The sequence below is a fragment of the Phlebotomus papatasi genome, chromosome 2 (genome assembly GCF_024763615.1).
Source record: "Phlebotomus papatasi isolate M1 chromosome 2, Ppap_2.1, whole genome shotgun sequence".
Lineage (NCBI taxonomy): Eukaryota > Metazoa > Arthropoda > Insecta > Diptera > Psychodidae > Phlebotomus > Phlebotomus papatasi.
The window spans coordinates 20,336,404-20,360,585 of record NC_077223.1 but is presented as its reverse complement, the minus strand read 5'-3'; the positions used below and the strand labels follow the sequence as shown (position 1 = coordinate 20,360,585).

At 32.0% G+C, this 24,182-nt stretch overlaps 1 protein-coding gene across 1 annotated transcript in view; it reads right to left on the bottom strand.

Annotated features, from left to right (window-relative positions):
* Positions 1 to 24,018, bottom strand: part of LOC129803060 (exosome complex component RRP40) — a 39,058-nt gene extending 15,040 nt beyond the window's left edge. The window contains exon 1 of the mRNA XM_055849396.1: positions 24,008 to 24,018. The gene's annotated coding sequence lies outside the window, so the exon portion shown is untranslated. The remainder of the gene's footprint in view (positions 1 to 24,007) is intronic.
* Between the last annotated feature and the right edge of the window lie 164 nt (positions 24,019 to 24,182).

Here is a 24,182-nt window from a genome sequence, read left to right as displayed (position 1 = left end):
ATAACATTCCGGAAATGTTAATTTTACCCTGCAATATTGATCCAAAATCGGTGTAAATATTACCCTTTTTAGGTGTATTGAAGGTCAAAGTTACCGTTTTTCATGGTTATTTTACCCTTAAAAAGGTGTAAAATTAACATTAAAAATGTTGATATATTTTTACACCTAAAAAGCGTTAAAGTTACGAGGAAAAAAAGTTAATCGCACCCTCCTTTTTTTCTCAGTGAAGATGCTTAGAGAATATAAAAAGTTCTTGAATACATTGAATACATTTCAAATCGCGGAAAAAATTTCTTTTATCGATAAATTTTCAGATTGATCAGTAAATATAATAATTCAAAATGGTCAGTAAAAAAAATCTACTTTGGTTAGTTAAAAAGTGAAAAATGCCAAGATGGTTTAAAAGTTTTCAATTTTCGCTATGTCAAGAATATTTCACTATTTTTGCATAGTTAAAATTGCTGATTTACATTTACTAAAAAAACTGTTTTTACTGATTTTTTTTGAATACTGCCCAATCTGCTGCAGCTTTAAAAAAATTAATTTGCTCAACTTAGATCTTAATGTCTCCAGCATACCTTTTAGATCACACAATTTTCGTGAAATCAAAATTTACATCCCTCTCTTTCCCAAAAGTTTTGCATATAGGGGAGACTGGGGAGGTTTGGGACAGGTGTAATGTGGGACAAGGCGATTTTTTAATTAATTTTTCAAGTAAATGGGATTTAACCACTACTCAATCGTAGGCAATATTAAGATGTACATATCTTGACTAACAGAATGGATATCCTCAGTTTTATTGTTTTAATATTCTATGAACACTTTTTTTTTTAAATTGATAAAAATAGTATATTTTTGATTTATGAATTTTGCTCTTTGTATTTTATATCAGCGATATATAATTAAAACTTTTTTATCTCAGCAGTGTAATCTGGGAACATATTTTTATAAAAGTTTCAGAGATTATACGCTCTTGTTTTTTACTTAAAGGTTTTAAATACCAAAACTACACACTTACGGTACTCAGAAAAATCAAAGTCGCTAACTTTGTCTCTTTGATCAGAATGTTCTGAGTATCCCCCCATAAGTTGATCCAAGGAATCCAAATGTCACTTCAATTTCATCCCCACGTCTATCCTTCCCCTCCAGAAACCACTCTTTTAGGAATATCTTACGAACCAGACCATCGATGCATTTCATTTTTGGATATGTTTTAGAGAATGTCCTAGCGGACATTTCATCTATACATCTCAAAGACGTCCGACCTCTTCTTCTTGCACATGCTAATAATCTGTTCAGAAGAGCAGAATTTCTTATGATCAATTTTCTGACCAAAGAGACAAAGTTAGCGATTTTTGTTGTTCTGAGTACCCCCCAAAAGTCAATCTAACGAATCGAAACAACACATGCATTTGCCTTTCATCCCACTCCTTCTCCTCCAGAAACCACTCTTTTGGGAATATCTCAAGAAATAAACCATCGATCCTTTCCATTTTTGGATGTGTTTTTGACATGGTCAAGGCGGACATTTTGTCCTCAGACACCAATATCATCCAGAAATTTCTTCTTGAAATTTCCAAGGCCAATGAATAAACTGCGTAACTGTGTTATCACACTTGAACATTAAAATTTTAATATGATTCACATTAATTGTCTTTGGTGAGAGTCCAACTGTGTAATTTGTGTGTTTGAATCATTTTATATTCAAAATTTGATCTATTTGTTGATAAAAAGGTAGACTTGGCCCGCAAAATTTGATATATATTGATTTATAACATTAATGCGAAAAATTAATGAGATTTTCTCTTAAATTTTTTAATGTGAAAAATATTTATGCTTTAGGTAAATTTAGACTTATTTTTGCAGGCCAAATCCACTTCTTTATCAATAAATAGAAAAACCCCAAATATTAAGTGACTCAAAGACACAAATAACATATTTGGACGCTCACAAGCGACAATTAATGTAAATCACATTAAAATTTTAATGTGCAAGTGTGATAACGCCGTAAGAAAGTGCATTTTTAACGGATTTAGACAGGATGTGGTTTATTTAATAGATCTTAAAATTTTTTACAAGCTTAATCAATTTTTACTTGGTTAAGTCAGGAGAAGCGTTAACAAGTCAATGGAGAGCGTAATTTCTCAGTTGATTAGAACAAGTTATCTGAGATCCTTTGGAATTTCTTTTATATGCATTATCAAAGTTTTGGATACCATTGATTTTTTTCGTTCTATTTTCTATAATTTATGAAACTAAAAATTGTATCTGCTTCATTGACATACAAAGAGAAGGATAGAGAGGATTTATGTATAAACCGCCTCGTGCAGTTCAGTGCTTTGTAATGTAATGTAACAAAATCTAATTATAGTCATACAGTAATTATAAATAATAAAATAACCTAATGAAATTGTTTTTAATCTGTTTGAACTTTGATAAATGTGTATTGAGCAAATAAAATTATAAATGATTATCCACATTTAAAGAGGTAATTGAAGCCGCAAATAAAATCGATATTGAATGGTCTGAAGGAAAATATTGTGGTTTTAGAAGGAAAAATCATATCCCTCCCCATAATGCCTTGTTCAAGGTTCAATTGAGGAATCAATTATTCTGTCCAGCATAAAATTGTGTCATTGTGTGAAATTTGCCTTTTCTGCCCCATTAAACGGGTCAATTTTTCTCTTCGCATTTCTCATGTTGTACATAATGTATAAAAGAAAATTTGGGGTCGTCTAAAATAAGCATGTGTCGTGGATGTTTAGCGTGCTAGTTGCAATATTCCGGGAGTATGATGGAAGAATCGCCACCCCCTCGAGGTACAATTCTATTCAATGGCATTTTTGAAAGAAAATTGAGACAAATGCACAATTGCATGAGTCACATTCATTTTCACTCCCCAGAAAACAATTTAGAGATCACCCTCGGCGCAAAAAAAAAAGAAAATTCTGCTCTTCAAAAGTGTTGAAATTTTTTTTTTGGCGCGAGAGTGTGACTTTTTCATCGCGTTCCATTTGGTGAATTAATGACAAAATCATAAGCGTAAAATAGAATCAGTATAAAGAAGTGGAAATTGATAGATCATCAAAGACATAAGGTGTGGAAGTATTTTGTTGGGTGGTGCAGAAAATTACTCACTTTTTTTTTGACATCCCCCTTCTAGGACATGGTTTCCCTCCCGCCATCAAAGTAGAATTTTTCTATTCCATCGGAAAGCCACTTATCTTTAACACCATGTAATAGGTTTACATTTTCTCCTCTGCACTGTCGAATTTTTATTGTCTGTCTTTTTTTTATTATGTCTCACGAGCTACCATATAATGTATGAAAATGCATATTTTGGTGTATCACATAAATGGCTTTAGGTGTGGCTTCCGTTTAATACCTACTTAATTATAATATAGAACTGAGAAGAAGGTTGAAAAAGTGTATAAATTTCAGGAGGGGTGACCTGTTGGGAATCGGTGACAAAAAGGTCTGCTTCACGCTTCAATATCATTCAATATTTTGACAATAAATTATTATTTTAACCTCTTGTGTCATTTTCTTACTATTTGGGTAATTTTATGATGGTTCAGTTTGTCTCTGTATAATTAGATGTGAAAATTAACTGGGACCATTAACTACCTCTTCCGGTTGAAAAATTTTCATAGTATTATTAACTTGCCAAAATCTTTTAGGGTATAATAGTTGAATTTCGAATTTGATTCGTAATGCTGCAATCACACTGTTCCGATCTTATTTCACTCATTTATTTCATTTCTCATTGTAAATTTAAATCTAAATCCAAATCAAAATTTGATTTTGATTTATTAACCTGTCAAAACCTGCAGGTATCAAATGACAACCCACCCAAGCAGCACATCTTAGTTATTTAACTGTTGGATAACGTTATTATAACTTGTTTAGTTGAAATAACGGTATTTTGACGTTGGCACAACAATAATTTCTGATTAAGTTGTTTTGTGCTGCTTAAGCAATAATAACAAAAAGTAAATAAGTAAATAACATGAAAAGTAAAAGTAAATAACATGAAGCAAGTGTAAATTATTAATATTCAGTAACCTAATGATTTAGTCGGTAAACTAGAATTTTTTAACGGCCAACCTAATTTCACTATGTTTGTGTTCAATTAACTTTTTTCTTCCAAAAGTTAGAAAATTACTCTAACATTCAAATAAAGAAAATTATTATCAATTCGACATTTTTGGCAAATTATTTTCATAGCAATTTTACTAATTTTAATGATTCCGACTGCGATACATCTTTTAGAGCAGGATGTTTTATAAAATCAAAATTCACATTCTTTTCTTTCTTGGTTTTGCATATGGCTATCCAAGCCACACGTGGCACTGTTTCACACGATTCTTCTTCTTCTTTTGAAAGTCATAACAAATCTAATATAATGGACTCCAATTTTGAGTGTGAAATAGTAGGATAGACGTAGGGGAGATCGGGGAGATTTGGTACACTTTTTCATGTTTTAAATTTGAAATATTATTCCAAAAAATCGCGATAGTGTATTATAACAATTTTATGCGGTCTATATGAAACTTAGGGGAAACTGGAGCACCACAAAACACGGGGTTGCACCAAACACTGAGATTTTTTAATCCGATATTCGACTTCAGAGGACAAGACTTATAGAAATTTATAGACGCTATAGGAATGCTTGTTCACTGAAGAAATGATAGGGATAGTTCAAGTAGTTTAGAAATATTATATTATCAGTTCAATAATAAAGGAAAAGTTGACTCTATCGGAGTTCCTAGAGTAAAAAAAAAATAACTGTTGACTCTATTGGAGATTGACTCTATCGAGGTCCCACTGTATATCAATATTATTTTTTATTGAAAAGGCTTGGGGCACCATTAGGTTTTCAAATACAAAATCATGTAAAACATACAAGATCCTTGTTTATAAAAAGATACAATAATTAAGATTCATATACCGAAGTTCGTATTATAAATTGTGATTTTCTAATTTATTAGTTTTTTTGCAAGGAAAATTTATTGTTTTTTTCCTCAAATTTCACACACAATATATTTGTCAAAGTAATTGACATGATGATCTTGTTGCAATGTTTGTCCACATGAAGAGATACAATTTGGTCGAAAATAAAAATTGTCCTTCAGGACAATTAAGGGGTCCGCATGAGTCATAGGACATTATCTCAATTTGTGGGTGGTGTGGGTAGCGATAATAAATATGTTTTCGGAAGTTGGAGTGTGAGTTGATGACTCCTGGGTGAGTTAGAATGTTGTCCTGTAAATTGTATAGAGAGGGGTTGCATGTGAGTTTGGTGTATTGCAACAACAACGGATGATTTAGCACGAGTTTGGTGTTTGGAGGAAAATATCAGCAATGCACTCAAACCCTCCCACCACGCACTTTTCCACCCAAATGTATCTATTTTGGGTGTTATACGATTTTCTAAGTGCCATGTGCCATGACCATAATAGTTTAACTCTACGCGGGTTCTTTTAGCACTGAGGATGTGCGTGAATTTTCGTCGCAAATGGGTGCAACAAAAAGGGTGCAACGCTTCATTAAATTTATTTGCCAAATTGAATGAACCACGGGGAAAGATGCCTCAGCTAACCCAGTGAAATAAAAGATCCAGAGGACAATTGATAAGATACACTCTCTTTCTTTTTTAGGGGAATGGGAAGGAAAAAGTGTCAATTGCGTTGCGTAAGGCAATGTTATTAAACAAATTGAAGTCAATGGGGAGTATATCGGAAGGAAGTTGCAAAGATATCACGTGGCTTTCTCAATGATGCCTTTCCCGCGCATTTGTTCACAATTTTTACTGACGGGAAAAGGGATTCTCTCTTTTGAAATTTATCCTCTCAGCGGAAAACCAAATCCGATTCACGCAGTTCTTTCAGTTCCTTTTATAAGTGGATTGGGAGAAATTTCGGATGAAAATGCATTTGCATCTTTACACCAAATTTCCGTTGTGCTGATGGTCGTAAATAATAATAGCATGCTCTTAGTACAAACTTCTAACAATTGATCATAATAAAATTTGAATTGAACTATAGTTTATTCGAAATGTTATTGATATGCTCTCAGCAGAATTTGATTTTGGTAATTTGTAGGAAAACAATAAAGAAACCATAAAGGAGCATTTAACCTAAAATTGGAAATAGTTATAAAACAATTCGATATCAGATGTTTTATTACCTAATTGCATTGATTTTCAATTGTATTTAAATCTTAAGTAGAAATATTTCTGAACGTTCAATATTTAAGGGTACATTAACGACTTTACGCAACTTTGGTTGAATTGGTTTATTTTCCCTACTAATTTATACAAAGGAGACATAAAATTAGCATTCAATATTGGCATCAAAGGAAAGTAGAGTAAGGATTTCCTAAAAAAAAATAGTTTAATAAAAATATTCTCCCATAGGGTAGGGCTCATAATTTTGACCAGTCTGCTTATAAGCATCGATGTTCAAAATGTTGTTTACCAGTTTGACAAAAGTTTTTCTCACATTTTTTATGAAAAACACCTTTTGACAAACTTTTAGAAAATCCAGTTGGTCGACGATTTCACAAACTTTTCTTGTTGTTTCACAAAATATTTTACTACTCGAACTCAAAGAGAGAGCAGTTATATAATTGTCTTTTTTTCAACTTTTCGCTGTTCTGGAGCTTAAACGGTAAGAGATATCGACTTCCAGTCTTAGATGAACCCCCAAAAAAAAAAAACAATATCTCTCGACGTTTTTTCCCCTCCCCATCGTATTAACCCCTCTACCCCCTCCAGAACCATGTTTTTTCGGTTTTTCTCAAAATTGGTCCAAGCTTTTTCAATGATTTTCGGATATGTTTTAGAGGTAGTCCAGGCGAATATTTCGCTCAAACATACCTATGACCGGAAAATTCGCCATTTTGAATTAGTGAAGGTCAAAGGTCAACTACTTTGGAGGGCCCATTTTTCAACCGATTTGGTTAAATTTGGATTTTTTCGAAAGGTATTGAAATTTTGAACCCGGATGTATCGATCTTTATCGGTAATGAATCGGTTAAGTACCGATTTTGAATAATTTTTTCGGAATTTTTTTACTTGATCTTAAATTTGTTCTCGAGCTAGAGGTCAAACGGTAAGAGATATCGACTTCCGGTCTTCGATGACCCTCAATAAAAAAAAACAATATCTAGATGTTTCTCCCCTTTTTCCCCTATTCCCCTCTCCACTCCTAAAAACATGTTTGTTCGGTTTTCCTGTTTTTTTTCCGGATCAAACATTCCTGTGACCGGAAAATTCGCCATTTTGAATTATTGAAGGTCAAAGGTTAAGCATTTTGGAAGGCTCATTTTTCACCCCATTTGGCTAAATTTGGATTTTTTGGAGAGGTATTGCAATTTCGAACCCGGCTGCAGCGGTCTTCATCGGTAGTGAGTCGGTTAAGTACCGATTTTTTGATTTTCAAATGCTCTTGTGATTTATCAATCAATTTGATCTCAGGAGATCAGTAATACCAAAAGATCATGCAAAAAAAAACTAATTCATGGTGAGCTCTATCTCGTGACGTGAGTTCGAGCATTTCGCAAAGCTGGGACGTTTTGCCATCTCTTTTTTTCAGAGTAGTGAGTGGTTTACTTCTTAGATAACAATTGCCTGCTATCTGTTATAATCGTTATAATCTACCCTAAGGCATCTTCTATACGAGGGAACTTCGAAATGCATCCGATAGTGCTATACATTAGTGAGTCTCGGGAAATCTCCCTTAGTCAGTAATTCGTTCCTAAGATAAGTAATCTCCACTCTTTGTTATTAGTTGCCCAAGTGTGCCCTGACTAAAATAGAACGTCTGACGCCCTGCCTAATTCCGAAACGTTTAGAACTTCAGTCACTCGGCATTTGAATTATATTTTTTTAAACGAGAACTTGAATTTTCTTTTAAGAAATACTACGCTTTAGTGAAATTTTGTTTGTCGAACAGATTCAAATAGCTCTTGAAAAAAAATAATAAATGATTTATAAAATCGGTTGAATGTCAAAACATTCGAACATAAACAAACGGAGCTTTCTAAGAGGAAGATTTTGTACGCCGAAAGCTAGGCTGAAATGCACCGGGCAAAAGCTGCGCATATTGGGGAACTTTTATTTCGAAATGGAGGTTTCGAATTAAAATTCTCTCGTTTAGATTATAAATATCTTTTTGCAAATTTTAAGCTAATTTTAGACAAAAGTAGGGTAAAATTTAAAAAGGCAGACACTTAAGAAACAGCTTAACTTCAAATGTATTTACGGGTTAAAGTCGTCTTTCATTGTCCGACTTACAGTGTATCCGACTTTCTACAATGTCCGACTTTTAGAAAATCATCCTGTGAAAATCCGAATCCAGAGAAATAAACATTTTATTTCAAAAGGCAGTACAGGCCCTAATTCACCCAACTTTAAGGTTTTGACCTAGTTTTGACCATTTTGACTTTTATCATCATCATCATCAGCATTTTCAACCACTTATCCCTATTGGGGTCGCGGGCCCATGACACCCAAATTAGCGGCCCACGCTTGTCGATTCTCCGTCACTTCAGGAAGATGTTCGGGTTCGATCCTAAGGCGTTCCAAGGCAAGATTCTGAATTTGATTCAACCACCTTGTCCTAGGTCTGCCTCGAGGTCGACGCCTTCTCAAAATGGCTTGCATAGCTTTTCTGGGGAATGATTTTTGACTGTAATCATAATTTTGACTTTTATAGTAAAGTGTGCTAATCCGGGCGCTTCGCTATCTGGATCGTTTATGACTAATCCACTTAAAATAATATATTTATTTTTATTTCCGTAATATAGTCACTACAGTAACATAATATAACAATTCAAGTTTTAGAAAAAGCAAAAAAATATTTTTATCAATTTTTTATGATAAAACTTGTAAAAGATTGTTAAAATTAAGTGATTTCAATAAAAATCACTTACGCAGACCCAAGGCGAATCATTTGAGTCAGTAGCAATTTGCAAATCAGTGCTGCAATGTCATGTTTTACTTACGTAGATCGGCACTTTTGTCATCTTCAATTATCGTCAATGAGACCTCTTAAATTAAAAGGTACGGACGAGATAATTTCCTAAATGATCATCCATGGTGCGATGATGTGATTGATTTTCTTCCGAGAATGAAGTTGCTATAAGGAGGTGGAATAAAAAAAATGAAACAAGTAAATTCTCCATGAAATTATTGAATATATACATACTTTCCATCACTTAATACTCCTTTGCACACGATCATTTCAACTGGCAAGTTTCTCTAATGTGTCCAAGAGACACTCATTTATTTTAATAATATGTCATCAATACTTTTCTTACGTGTAGGCATACCTATATGTTACCTTTTTTCTAAGAATTACACCCTATAACGGCTATTTTTTTTGTCTTTCTTCATTCGTTACTTTCTTGGGATGTCTCTCACAGAGTTGCGTTGTTGGCCTCCTGTGTTATAAAACCATCCATTTCGTAATTTATTATTATTCGCTATTGAAGTCAAACAATGCATGTCATTTGCTTGTCACTAATAACCGTCCACGCTTTTCTAAATTCAATGGCCACAATTTGTTGAAATCAACCACCGTAATAGCCGCACAGACACTCATTTCCACAAACACTCGCAATATATTAGTTTTTGGTGTATCGTGCACAGAGGAAGAATGAGAGTATAATTTTATTATATTGTATCGCAAAAGACGTCAACGACGACGCATGGGAAAACATACCACAAAACTTATGAACGCTCCAGAGAGCACATCAACATCACGCATTTATTTGTTCACTTAACCAGCAATCAATAATTATTCTAATTATAGTATTTGATATGACAATTTTGGTTGTTCCACTTCAAACTTATGTGACTTTTGTTTTACAAATTGGTTCTTCATTCTAACAAAACTGCTAACATTGTCATTTTCATGAACTATTTTAGCTACAACTGAAATTAATCTATATTTACTCAAGATTTGTAAATCTTTAAGAGTGAGCTACATTCATAAGGATCTAAAGAACTAAAAGACAGATTCTGTACACCAGTGATAATTGTCAGAAGAAAAATCTGGTGAGAATAGTCATGAGCTAAAATATAGGGGAGAGTCACCATGTTTTAGACGTTGTGGATTCTTCTCTGATTATTTAAACAAATGTGACAAAAACACTTCGAAAACATCGACGATATCGAGATGTTTCATGACCAAAAGGCTGGATAGTGGGAGGTGGGGCTACATTGTTATACGATTTTTCCGAATATTTCTAAATAAAGGTAGACTTTAAAATTATTTTATTTAGATCCACAGTTGTCTTGTCTATCCAAATTACATCATCTTAAAACCCAGTTTCATTTAAAAATATTCGAAAAAATCGTATAACAATGTAGCCCCACTTCCCTCTATTCTGAGTTTTGTACTTTAAAATCTACATACTATTTTTTAAAAAGACAGATGCAACCGGGTTCTAAATTTCAATATCTGTCCAAAAAATCTAAATTTAACCAAATTAGTTGAAAAAAGAGCCCTCCAAAGTGATTGACTTTTAACCTTCAATAATTCAAAATGGCGAATTTTCCGGTCATAGGTATGTTTGGACGAAATGTTCGCCTGGACTACCTCTAAAACATATCCGAAAATCATTGAAAAAATGATGAAAATAGTATGTTTTTGGTGTCACAGTTTTCGTCTTTGTATTAATATTAATGACAAATAAACTTTGTTATATCACGAGCTTTCTAATGGCCTCTACATACTAGAGAAATTTATGTCCATATTGAAGCAAATTCCCTACGCTTGTGTAGGAAAAATTCTTCAATATGGACATAAATTTCTGTAGTTAGGGTAAAATGAGGTAATTTGGAACCATTTACAATTTGGGACATTTGAGATTTTCTTACTGTTTTAGAGATTCAAAAGGAAGAAAAGTTGTTTCTGTTCTTCTTAATCGTATTTTTCTTCTATTTCGCGGTCTTTGCTTTCTCTTTGCTCATCTGAAACAGTGAGAGTCTCAAATGTTTCAAATTATAAATGGTTCCAAATTACCTAATTTTACCCTAGTGTATAGAAGCCATAAGTTCCTTGAAAAAATATTTTTGAGAAAGTTACAGTAATTATCCTTTATGGTTTTTTATTTAAACATTATTAATAAGAAAATTACACGAACAGATGTTTAAGACACTATAAATATTCACTGTCACTGATCCCAAACACACCAAGATGGGCTGCTGTGATATAGTAGCGGCACTGGTTGCCCACAGAGCTGTGATATGGAGCGGCTACCCGTATCGGGGGATAAGATAGAATAGGAGTGATGAAGCATAAGGGGCCCAATTGTGGCCAGGATGCATCGGTAATCCGAAATGGAGAAATGACTCCTGGTAAAATCTTATCTTCTTAAAGTCAATGAATATGTTAGAAGAATGCTAATTGTGCGGGAAAAAGGCACGTCTCAAACTTCGTGATTTTCTTCTCAATGTAGGGTGAAAGGAACGTCTATTGACACTTTAAGAACTCGTGTCAGCACCTATTGACACCCTACTATGTACCATTTGGGATATGAAATTTGAACATCTCTGTTTATAGTAAAAGTTATATTACAGAAAAAACGTTATATTACTTATATTTTACTAGATACATTAAATAATTTTCAATATTTTGACAAAAGTGTCAATAGGGGTTCCCTGTCGAACAGACGTTCCTCCGACCCTACCATGCATAAGATGTACTTGGAACAAAACGTCAGATTAAATATTAGGTGAGATTCTTAACAATCTCACCTACTATAATCCTAACAAAATTTCATGTCGTCCGATCGAGCTCAAACTTGGCCAAAACGTGTTTCAGCACTTTCTGATCACGAATATATATGTGGCTAATTTACGTTCCCGGCCGGCCGGCCGGCTGGCCGGCCGGCCGGCCGGCCGGCCGCTCTTTGGAGCTTAATAGCTCCTAAACTAAAAAAGATATCGACTTGCGGTTTTCGGCAAAGGTTATATATCGTATGAAAATTGCAACTTGGTGCATTGACCCCCCACCCCCCACCCCTCCTTCCGCCATTTTGAAGACCCCCCTTTTTTTGTTTTCTCAATAGCTCCGCCCCTATGGCATCGATCGGGCTCAAATTTTAGTATGTTATAGCTGGGCCTTAGAGCTTTCCATCAATACCAAACTTAAGATCCCCCGACCCCCCTGACCCGAGCTATAAGGGTCCAAAAAAAATTACCTAAAATGGCCATAACTCCGGTTCTAATTGTCAGAATTTAAAAAGTGAGGGCTTTTTGGAAAGCTCTCGTGAAATGCCACTTCCCCTTCTAACATCGGAAGTTCATAAAACCACCGCTAGGGGCGCTATTATTAAAAAGAAAAGATATAAATCTTAAAAGTTAAATAACTCAAAAATTCCATTGTGCATCGGGCTGAAATTTTAGTATGTTGTAGCCGTTGATTATACCTATCAAACAAAAAAAACCTTAAGTCGATCTAAAACCCCTGACCCGAGCTATAAGGGGTCAAAGTTCGAACATTGACCGGCGTCTATCTCCGGTTCTAATTAACATAGCGACCTAAATTTTACCTTTTTGGTTTCGTCTCGATGAGCACTTTCAGATGGAATTCAAAAAGTCACCATAGGTGGCGCTGTGATAGCGTCAAAATTCATCGAAATTCAAAGTCACATTTCTCAAAAACGGCATTGTGCAAGTTAATGAAATTTCAGTATGTTGTAGTCCAGTCTAGGACGTTTCCAAAATGGTGCGTATGTGCGCTGTGGTTTCAATAGAACCGGAGATATGAGGGGTCAAAGTTCACGAAATTCAAAAAATCATATCTCCGGTTCTATGTGACCGATTTTGATGAATGAGAGCTTAAACGAAAGATCTCACCAAATGCTACAACTTTCTAGAATATTTGAACTTCGTGGGACCAACACCAGGGGCGCCACAGTCGAAAAACCATTTTCAATATCACATAACCTCAATTATCCCGACTGTCGCTGAACCGATTTTGATGATTACTTCGACATAATTGTAGAGCACATTTGTCTCTACATTTCGTTCATACATCATTTTCCGTTCAGACTACGCTATCACTCCGATTTTGCCGTTTAAGTGTGAAAAAAATGATTTTTCCCATAATAACGCTTTGAAATCACTCAGATGCCAATTTGACTGCCTCTACTCCACCAAGACACTTAAAATATGGTTTTAAATGGAAAGTCACACAAAATACAACAATTCTTTGAAATAGTTGAAGCTCAACAAATGACTACTTGGGGCACTCTGGATAAAAAAACGAGTTAAGAAACAAAAAACCTCGCTTATCTTGGCTTCTGAGTAGTCGATGAGTTCAAGTTCTACGGCAAAATTATAGAGAACATTCTGGTCTACATTTCACCCATATAACACTTTTCTGTCAGTTCATCCAAATCCTTGATATTTTGGTTTAAATACAAAATTTGCATAATTTCACGAATTTGATTCAAGATAACTGAATGGCGTCTCCCAACTTCAGCTCCAAATCGAATTTGCATGCACTCCGAGTTAGCTCACGTTAAGAATCTCACCTACATAAGCCGGTTAGGATTATCTGTCCCTTTTACCTTCTTTAAGAAAACTTAGTTGTTTTTAGGGCTTTAGCGAATTATTTTAAAATGTCTATACTAGTGTGTATAGGGAAGGCTATTCAAAATTTCAAATTAATTTTCTGAGTTTTGGGAATATTGCTTTAAAGTCAAACCATAAGAAAGTGTCTCAAACATGATGGCTCTCCCCTAAGTGTCGCAACTTCCTACTATGCTAAGTGGCTCATTTGAAAGTTACACAATTCTACAAACTTAGGTAAATTAGTGAAGCTGTTTCTAGAAGGTTTCGGTATAATATTGAGTAATTGTTATTATATGACAATTGTCACATTTTTGTTGAATTCGCATTCAGGGTACGCATTCTTCAAGTGAGAATTGTCATATGTATAAATAAATTAGTGGAAATAGGCACGAACTGAAATACAGTAAACTCTCGCTTTTTCGGTTTTTTTTAAAGATATAGTAAGGTGGGGCAACTGGATCGTTTTCCGAAGAGTGCTACTTAAACGCTTGTTTTTAGACTGATGAAATTCTTTTTTATTTCTTCTAAATCCATAGAATTATTCACTGTTTCATTCAGAAACATAATATAAAAAAAGTATCAAAAATATTTAATAAAAATTGATAAAATAATGATAATACTGAAATAAGTCAGCATGCACTAACTGGGTCGCCTTTGTGCTAATTCACTTTTAATTAAACCTTTGGATTTAAAATACTTTTTTCACTGTTTTCACTTTTTTCACAATGCAATTTTGATAAATGGCGGCACTTATTTATAAAAATGTCATTTTAAACTTTCCATTTAAAAAACTTGCCGTTCGCATTTTATGAAAATTAGTGTAGAATAGACTTTTTAACTGAAAAATCCTCGTGAATTATAATAATATAATAATAATAATAATAATTTATTGATTCATGCCCAAAGTACACACAAGATACATTGAGGACTATACATGATATGATTGCTAATATTTTGCAAAATATTTTCTATCATGACTGTGCAATGTGTGATTAAATATCGTTTTATGAAAATTTTCTGTTAATTTCTTTCTCAGAAAATATTAAAGAGAATGAGAACTATGTAACGTTCACCAATTGCTTTAAAATAAACACGCACTTTGCTAGATTTATGTTTGTTTTTCCTCTAATCTAATTCAATTAAATTTACTAAAATTTATTTTAATATTTTATAAAAAAAAACTAGAATTGAGGCAATTGCAACTCATACCTTTGTGACGTGACCTTCTCAATGATCGTCTTCCTCTTAAAAATCTTCATAAAAATTTCGCGTGCAACTTTTTTAAATGAATATTAATGTGTTATAAAATACAGAATATTCAAAAATTTATTATGGTGTATCATAAGAGGGAATTATAATACAATGCTAAGTGTAAAACCGTATATGTAATACTCGTAACAAAATAGTACGTTACATTTTAAATGTTTTGTCTGAATATTGCTAAGTTCGCCAAACAAAACAGTTTTGACTAAAATTCCAGGAATTTCACTGATGCTGTTTCATGAATGTGAAAGCATTTTATTAATGAAAATACTCAATTTTGTATTTTTTGCCAATTAAAGATTCATGTCGCAAATGCATAGGTACTGAAATGAACTTTTGTTAATATTACAATAATAATAATAAATATATTCTATATAATTAATTATTTTGTGTGCTCACAATGATGTGATGTTCATGAAAATGGCAAGAATATTTTTAATAATGAAAATTATTGTTGTTCACCTAAATTCAAGCGTTGATATCAATTTTAGCATCTACATCTACAAATTTATATAAATTTCTTAATCTTCTCTATTTTGTAGTATTTTACTGTTCCTACTCAAAGAGAAAGAGAGAGAGCTCTTACATTAGGGGAAACTGGGGCAGTAGTAAACATGGGGTATTTTTTTCTTTGGTTTATTTCGAAAACGGCTCCTAGATTTTTTTTTAATTTCGAATATGTTTTAAACGTCCTCAAGGTTAATATTTCGTCGATAGACATCCATGACCGAAAAACATTTCGATGTCGAATTTCCAAAGGTCAAAGTTAAAACATTTTGCAAGGCCTATTTCTCAACAGATTTGCTTTAATTTTGGAGTTTTTGAAAGGCCTTGGAATTTCCAATAAGACTGTATCTTACTTAATTGGCAATGAATCGGTAAAGTACCTGTAAATGCTTAACTTTTCTTTAATTTACTTTTTTATTTATCCATATACATGCTAGTCATGCCAAAAAAATCTAAAATAAGTTTAAATAAATCTAAAATCTAAAATCTAAAAGAAGTTTTTGTTTTGGAATGGTTTTCCTATGTGAATCACTTTAATCGGTAATAATGAAAGTTAATTCATTACTCTCAATCATAATTGATATCTGTAGTAACATGTCTTATTTTTTATTTTACTTTGAAATTTTGGAAATGAATAATATAATAAATTGAATATTTGAAATGTTTTTTTATTCATGCTCGCAGATAGATTTGCATTTTTTTCTAAAATTGTATTACTAGCAATTACTAGTATGAAATAATGAAGAGACAATTTCATAAAAGACGATAAAAAAATGATATCGTAAATTCGTTTCTCCGTTACGGTTTTTTACTACTACTTTTTATTACAGTAGAGTCTCTCAAATCTGAATCTCTCAATTTCGAACGATGCGTTTGGGTTCAAAATGTCGATTGTAGGGTTATATTAAAAAGAATCGTGTTGTAGATGATTAAAAATCATATTTCTGTGCTGCTTCGTGAATATTTACATACATTATGAGCATTATGAGCAAATAAAATGAAAAAAAGTACGTAACTATGAAAATTTGTGAGAAAGTACGGGCTTTTGATTCAAAGGGCAATTTAATTTCACATACAGTGGCGGCCAAAATAATAGAATCATTTTGCAAAGCTTATGTTTTTTTTAACTTTTGTATTTTTTCCCAATTTGTTGATATAATTCTGCAGTATAAATCTTGTAATTATTAGAATCGTAGAATAAGTGTTGTTTTGGCCGCTAGAGGTCTCTATTTTACACAGAATACGTCAATAGTGAAATTCAGTTCGGCCAAAAAAAAAATGGAAAACTGTCATTTATGGTTTCTAAATATGGCTTTATTTAAACTTATTCGATTTATAGATCACATTCTTTAATTTAAATAAAAGTGGTCCTATCGTATTCCTCAAACCAAATTTCAATATTGATGTATTCTATGAAAAATAGAGACCTCTAGCGACCAAAACAACACTTATTTGACGTAAAGTAATTATTTGAACACTTCTATGTCAAAATTATTTCAACGAATAGGAATAAACAAAAATGATCATTGTAAAATAGTGGTCTTTGCGGAGCTGATTCTATTATTATGGCCGCCACTGTATATTCCATAAGTTTTGAAAATATCGTTCGAATTCGGGAGGTAAGAAGTGTCAAAGATACCCCCTGTCAGGCTTTCGAATTTGGAAGATTCTACTGTCTACTGCAATTCTAGACATAAAATATATTTTTGTAAAATAGTCTCAAAGCTTAATTCGAAATTTATGCGTTAAATTGCCCTTACCCCTTTCAGCCTCTAACTATAAGGATTTCTTGCACATTCACAAATTTCATGTTTTATAAAAATACATCATTTATTTTTAGGTTAATCTTATTATTTGTTCAATAAACTCATGCTACAAACTTACCGAATAAATTCAAATAAAAAAATAAAACGAATGAATAAATTTAAAATACTTTTAAATATATAATTTTATAAAAGCATGATGAAGCCTATGTATAATTTTTATATGGGGCATAATCCACTATAAGATGAATAAATCTATCACATGATTTTAAAATGTAATGTGTGATGCCTGTAGCAAAAGCACCATTTAAAAACATTTTTACAATATTTGTAATTTGAAAACGTTCTGTGAATTCTTGTGTAAATTTTTCTATGACTGTTTTGGAGAGCTCAAGGGAAAGGCGTACATAAAAAAAAATCATATTTTCTATTTGATTTCCGTCGGTACGTTGTGTTGAATGAAAAGACAGGGAAAAACTACCATCGACTACCAATTAATGCCAATTACTTTCTGTGATGACATTCTTATTATTGACCTTGAACGGAGGATGTCCTTTCATTCATTTTACAGAAGCCATTTTCCAAAGTTCCTTTTGTTGCAGCAAATATGGAATTTTCGACAAGGAAATCCAATCTTTAGAACCATTACGCAATTGTTTGCTGAAAAAACCATGAAACTATTGATGAAAAATAGTTCATGTCTATTAATTTTGCCCCTCTGTGCATCATAGAAATCAGATCTATTTCTTTAATTTCTTTTTCTCTTTTCATGTCAATATATTTTTTTAAAGGCTCTATATCATTTGTAAAAATGGTGTGTAATTTACGAAATACAATACGACAATTGTCCAAAAAATTATGCTCTCTTTCTCTCTCATGAGATCATATTTCTAAAGCATAGGGACATTTCAATAGAACCGCTCATTCCTTCTCATTTTGTGACGAGAAAAAACGCCTCAATTTCCTCGAGACCCTTCCACTGGATGAATCTTGGAAATATATAGTTGAATGGACAGATAAATGGATAAATACTGTGTCTCTCTTCCACTAACATCCCTTAACTATTTGGCTTCTCACCAGTTTCCACTCCTGGGAGTATTGATGAGGACCCAAACACTTCAAATATAGCTTCTCCACTACACTCCGGAAAATGTCATTTAGACCAAATGGTGTGGGTGATAGAGATTTAAGCTTATGGAAGGAAACTTAAGATGGGAGGAGATATAAAATCGGAAAATACACTCAGATTTTCTTTTCACAATTTTCCTACTCAAATATTTTAAATTTAATATCATCTTAATAATCTTTTAATTAAATATTGCCCTAACTCAAAAAGAAGTTCTATATGTGTAATGATCTTTTTATAAACTTATTAACGGACCAGAGGTAAAAGTGTTTAAGAAATATCAACTTCCGGTCTACGGGAACTACCTTGAAAGAGCAGAAATATTTAGATTTAACTTTTTGTTTTACTCTCACTCTCTTTTTCTCCTTTAAAACTATGTATTTTAGGTGATTTCGAAAATTCATTTATTTATTTATTGTGTTCACACTCGAGTTCTTTCAAGTAATTATACGTTTTGCGTTTTGCGGCCACCGCCGTCTTAGTATTGATGACTAACCTCCGGAGTTAAAACAGTGGAAAACTGTTTCACAAGTTGTATATACTGGTATATACCAATCATACATAGGATGCATAATTTTACAATTCTTCATACGTGACATAACAACATAAAATGACTGGTAGATTTTTTTAGAAAAAAATTTGTATTTGTTTTGAAGGTATTCAAGATGAATATTTCGTCCATAGATAAGGTAAAATAACATATTTCAGAACATAATCCAAATGGAAATCCTTGATAACTTCATAAATTAAGCAAATCACTTAAAAAATTAGCACCCCAAAATAGTTGAAATTTGACTTTCGAAAATCCAAAATGGCGATTTTTTTGGACAGTGCCCCACTTTTCTCCACATAAATTGAAATCGCTATTTCTCACGATTTATGAAATAAATGAGCCATAAAGTTACTTGTATTTTTACCCCTACTACGTACAGAGTTGAAAAATAATAATTATTCGTTTTAGATTGACGATTTTGAGCATTTTTAGAGCAATATTTTAAGCAAGTGCATCGAATCTAATATTTCTTATCCAATATAATAAGTGTCATCAAATTTTCATCAAGCAAAATGTACCTTTTTGGATAAATAATTTGTCTATTGAATATTTAATTACACTTGTGGAATAGATAAAATTTGTATTTAGTTAAATAATATTTCATTTTATATTATAATTATATAAAAATGAGGCATGGCGAAAAGTCGTAATATTTTGGAATGATTTTACCACCTGTCGCCATATCTTTTCAAAAGACGACGCTAACTTCACTTCGTAGATTCTCAGTTGTCAAATCTGGATTATTTACTTTATGCAATAGTCCGATAGTTTTATTTCTCAAATAAAAGCGAAGAAAAATCATTTAAAGTGAGTAATAATAGGATGATCATGAGGAAAGAGAAATACTGAATGTATTCTTTGCATAATAATTGAGTTTGAACCTGTCCAAGTGGGTGGCGAGAAGTGGTTACAGAACTGGCGAAAAGAGGTAAAAACTGGCGACGAAGTGGTTATTTTTGCATTTATAATAAACATCAATTTTTTAAGTAGTCCACGGGTAAATTGTACGACTATTGTTTTCACGAATCTGCAGCCAAACTTTGTAACTTTGTGTCAAATTTGAGTGATCTTGTAATAAGGGTTCAAAAGTTATTATGAAATTAACTCCCGTTTTTCCTAAACATGCCGATAAGTGGTTACTCCACCCTAGACGTATAATATGGACGAAATATTCGCCTGGACTACCTTTAAAACATATTTGAAAATAATTGAAAAAGCTCGGGTAAATTTTGAGAAAAACTAAAAAACATGGTTTTGGGTGGGATGGATAGGATTGGGGAAAAAGAAACAAACTTTTGAAGATGACTTCTTTTTTTATTGGGGGTTATCATAGTTAAGAAGTTGATATCTTTAATCGTTTAAATAATAGAGATCTGGAGAGCGTCGGGGGATGGGGTAGCTTAGAAAAAGACGATTCTTTCCAAAGCTTTTTCTAAGCTACCCCATCTTCCGACGCTCACCGGTTCTCTATTATTTAAATTACTAAAATACTCAGTTTAATCGTTTAAGACGGTGATAAGTTTGAGAAAGTGGATTTTATATACTGTTCTCTCTTTAAGTTTGAGCAGTAAAAATGTTTACATTTGGATCAGATTTTGAATTAAGTTCTTCTACCATTTATAATATTTACGAAAAATTTTCGACATCGAATTTTCGAAGATTAAATTTAAACCTCTTCTGGAGGGCATATTTTTCAACCGATTTAGTCAAATATAAACTATTAAATTTTGATATGACACCAGCTTTTATGTTGTATGCAGAGATATCTTCATAAATATCTAGATAACTGCAGAGATATCTACATTTCAATATCACATTTTAATAACGTAAAGTTCCTCAAATTTGAACATTTGTGGGGTAAAAATGGTATTTTCCACTCCTCAAATTTGAATAATATTTTCAAAAACGTAACGGAATTGATGTAAAATGCACTTTCCCTAAAATTAGGAAAAATAGTTTTAAAGAATATGATGAATGTAATTTATTATGAAATAAATGGAATTTGTTATGGAAGTTAATATAATATGATAATATTGAGGAAACACTAGAAAAATGATTCTAATTCAGACTCCACAAAAAACTTTCTTCGCATAACCTCAAATTTTACATTTTAAATTCAATCATATCGTTCAAATTTGAGGAACTCTACTGTAATTGTTCATATTTTTTATGTTAATTTACGCATATTCTAAAGGAATTAACATATTAAACTTTTATTGCTTGAAATCACAATTAAAAAATACTTTTTTCAACACTGACTGAGAAGAATAACTGAATAACATTTTAAACATTTGTAACATTTTTTGCTTCATATATTTCTAGTTTTAGATTATTTTTCATTCTCAACAGGAGACAGTGGGGCACTTTTGAATTTGGAGCCTTTGGAAAAGGGCTCTTTGCTCATATTTTTAAATGGAAATGAGCCTTACCGCAATGTAATTTAGCTTCACAATTGGTTTATGGAGCTAAATTATATCATGGTAAGTTTTAGTTCCATTTAAAAATAGGAGAAAAAACTTTTTTTGAAAGGTGCCCCACTTTTCCCTATCGATCTTATACATAGTAGGTATATAGTGTAAAAGGACGGAAAAACTTTAAATATAATTTTTCGAATATATTTTCTCTTATTTTAAAATTGCTGAATAGATTTACCAGATTTACGACTTTTGCAATTTAATTTTAAAGACTTTTACTACAAAAAAACTTTTTTTTAATGATAAGAATAGGTTGTTCTACAAAATAAAAGAAATCTTGTTATTCTATGTTTAAAGATTGTACCAATAATGCATATAGATATCTCAAAAGTCAAATTTTTGCACTAAATACCCTGCATTCATTTTGGATATTATTTCGATCTTTTTAAGTATTCGATTTAAATTTTTAATTTTCAGAATTTTGAGATGTTTTGCTTCAACAATTTCAATATTTTTTTTGCTTAAAAATATCTCTTTGCCAAAAAATTTAATTCAAGAACGTCAAATGAGCACTTCACATGCCAATGCCTGTACAAAAACGACGCATTAGTGGCATTTTTTTCATCACAAGAGCTAGAATATTATTAAAAAATATATAGGGTAAAGTGATATAAGTTAGACATAGTGTTATAAGTTGGACAATTCGCCGGTACAAGTTGGACATGGCATTTTTCTTGATAAATACAGTACAAAATATGTTTTAAGTACAAGGAACCAAATTATAAAACTAAAGCATTAAAAATATACAAATAAAAATGAAGTACTAAATTTTTCAAGAAAAAAGCCCTGTCCAAATTGTACCATTGTCCAAATTTTACCATTGTCCAACTTGTACCACTTTACCCTATATAATTATTTGTTTAAAATATTGAAAATTCCTAAGTGAAATTGCCTTTTAAAATTAAACGCGTATGGTTTCAATCTTTTGAAATACATCACAAAACAAAGAATTTTCAGAACTTAAGTGTACATTTTTATAATAAAATGGATTTTTACACTGATTGGCTTATGATTAAATAGTTGCAATTAGTTAAAATTAGTCAATTAAAATTATTTTGATTGCATTATGAATGATAATATTAACGGCGATTTATAAACCCTTTTATTACAACTCTAATTTGTATATATTTTTTTTCATGGCAATTTTAAATAGTATTTAGGATATTAATAACAGTTTAATCAATTTAGTAGTTATTGTCCGATAAAACGGATTTTATATGGAATCCAATATTCAATTAAAGATGAATAATTAGCATAAATTTTCAATTTTATTTCTAATTGCCGACACAAAATGCTATTATTTCGAAAAAAAATCAAAATAATACCCATGTAGCATAATATGAATGCACATTTTAACAGTCGTTCTGTTATCATTCAATTATAATTCTAACAACTTTATATGATTCACATAATTCTATGAGTATTATCCTGGTTATAAAACAGTTTTATATGCTGCATTTTAACTAAGTCTTTGATTTGAGAGGAAATATTAATATTTGTCGTTATTGTATTACTTGTATAAAAAAATGAGTTCGTAATTCGTACCCAAGTAACACAAAATAATAGACTAAATTGTTCAATATCTTGTGGCTTTAGTAATTCTTTTCCCTAGTAGATTTTTTTGAAACCCAAGTGGCACAGAATGAGAACTGTTGTTGACACTAATGTTGTAATAATTTTTAAAATAATATTTTTTTAAATTATTTTCAACTTCTGCATTCCATTTAGTATTCATATTTATAGTGTTTTTATGAATACTTCATTTAATTGTACTATAGTTATTTTTTGGTTATAAAATGGTTATTACGGAAACTATTCGTTTTAAGGTATAAAGCGAATATTTTCTATTTGTAACTTTCGTATTGCTGATTCAAGCTTGAATTAAATAGAATTTAAGTAATTCAATTAATTTAGAAATAAAAATCAGTGTTCGGTGTTCAGTTTCCCTTAACATTTCTTAAGTGTCCGACTTTCCAAATTTTCCCTAATTGTAAACTTACCGACAGTGTTCGTATACCTTATCCTAGAGTGATGGGTGTTATTGACCGAACGCTGTAGGAGGAAGTGGGGCACATTTGGAAGTGGGGCACCTTTGAAATTGGGATTTTTCACCTATGTTTAAGTGGAAGTAAGCCATATCATAACGTAATTTAGCTTCTCAACCTGTTTGTGCACCTAAATTATATCACAATAGGTGAATATCACAATATCAAATAGGTGAAAAATCCCAATTTCAAAGGTGCCCCGCTTTCAAAGGTGCCCCACTTCCCTCTAGGTAGGATACGCATTAAGTGTCTCTTAGGAAAGTGATAAAAAATTGAAATTCAAGAATGAAAAACGAATTACTTATTTTAAAAAAATTATTGGGTTTGATAGCGGTCATTTAACATTATTTAATATGTGTTAATTTTACAAAGTCTTTTGAACCGATAATTACTTAATTATGTTGGTAATTTTTTGGTTATAAAACGGTTTTTATTGAAAGATCAGCCATTTTGGAGATTTAAAATTGTGGTTTTCATGGTGTATTTTAATTTAATGATCAATTTGGGTGATATATTTTTTCAATTCGCTTTTAAGGCACTCAAAAGTGACGTTTTTTTGTTGATAAAATTAGTAAAAATTCGGTAATATTTCGGATTAGTTGTAGTTTGGATTAGTATAAGAACTTTTTTCTCAGTGTAGCACTTTCTGGTAATATGTGGACAGAAAAGGACATCCTCCTACTACCTATTCTGACACATCTCGTGTCCGAACTAACACAGGCACACACATTCGAAGACCCATTTGAACTTTCTGTCCTAAATGAAATGTGCATATGGGCAAACACCCATCCCGTGCCCAAGAGACTCCCGAAGCCCCATTCTCAGCACTGCCAAGTGGATGAGCAAATAGTGTTGATGCG